The 1,484-nt window shown below is 43.3% G+C and overlaps 1 pseudogene; it reads right to left on the bottom strand.

Annotated features, from left to right (window-relative positions):
- Nucleotides 1–875: 875 nt before the first annotated feature.
- LOC136637809 (5S ribosomal RNA) lies at nt 876–992 on the bottom strand (annotated as a pseudogene).
- Between the last annotated feature and the right edge of the window lie 492 nt (nt 993–1,484).

The raw sequence follows: 1,484 nt of genomic DNA on the forward strand, positions 1-1,484 counted from the left end.
GTACTGTACACAAATAAGAATGTTGATTAGTCATAAGGCCTTTCTGAAGTATGCCATATACTGACCATAGCCATTCTCATCCTCATTTTCACCATGGCTATGGCAGTAGGTAATGACTTTCAATGCCAGAAGCTAAGAATGGCAGGATATGATCAGAAAAAGAACAAACTTTGCTATCATTTCTTCCTCATAGATTTTCTACAAGGCAATCTAAAGATTTTGTGGCTGCATTTCACCTGGAGATTCTTGAATGAAAATTGGGAATTGTGTTTTTAAAGTTAAGACACACACACACACACACTTTCTCTTCATGTAGAAGCGGAAGAATGGCCAGTTATAGCAATACCTTGACTTTCATCCACTTGACCTTCATTGCTTTCAGCCAATTTCAATTATAACCACATTTCAGATTTCATCCATGTGCTTCCTGTTTTGTTCCATTTCATCCAACCTTCCATGACGTTCATTGAAATTTTTATGTTTATTTTTCTTTTATTTCTACTTATTTGGGTTCCACATGTATTTGCATGTGTTATTTGGTTAGTTATTCATACTTTTCACCCACTAAAATACATTTGCCAGCTAAATAAGGCTATGCTTTGACATTCATCCATTTTCTACTTTCATCCATGCTCTGGTCCCTAACCAGACAAAAGCGCAAAGTACTGCTATACCTACACTATCTTACAGCCCATCCTATTGGGCATATATGGTGGCAGATTTCCTGATCGACTGCTGCAGATGCCATTGTTGCCCCACAAATGCTGCTCCACTGTTGTGTGCTATGTAGTGGCTGGTGCAAATAGCTGGATACTCATGCCAGAGACTCCAAGATGGTTGGTTGGCAACCTTCAGTCTCGAAAGACTATGGTATTATCCTACAGCACCCGGTATTCCCAGGCGGTCTCCCATCCAAGTACTAACCAGGCCTGACCCTGCTTAGCTTCCAAGATCAGAGGAGATTGGGCATGTTGCAGGGAGTTTGAAAAGGAACAAGGGAACAAACAGTTGCAGGGAGGTTTGGAAAGGAACAAGGGACAGAGCAGGCTGGGGAGGGGGTGGGGGCCTTGGGACAGATCCTGGTGGCAGCAGCACACATTAACGTTCTATCCCCCTTTCCTGGCCTGGACACGCCCCCTGAGTCTCCTTGAACTTACACCAACTAAATAGTTAGCATAGGTCCAAGGAGACATATTGGCAGCCAAGCAGCCTACCGGAGGTAAATGAAAGATATTTTTACTTCTTTCTTCTGGGCTGCCCCACATCCCACTACTGGATACAATGCACACTCCATTGGCACAGCTGTATCACGTAGTCTGGTTGGGTATAGGCTTGGGCCACTGGTACCAATAGTGTGCTTGATAAGTATGGAAGGGAGCACTATCCTTGATATGCAAGTATCATCTGATATTTCCAAGCTGGAATCACTCATGGTTCTACAGAAACAGAGTTATGTCTCTGCTGGCACTTATTATCAGGTCTGC

This window comes from Tiliqua scincoides, chromosome 1 (genome assembly GCF_035046505.1).
Source record: "Tiliqua scincoides isolate rTilSci1 chromosome 1, rTilSci1.hap2, whole genome shotgun sequence".
NCBI lineage: Eukaryota > Metazoa > Chordata > Lepidosauria > Squamata > Scincidae > Tiliqua > Tiliqua scincoides.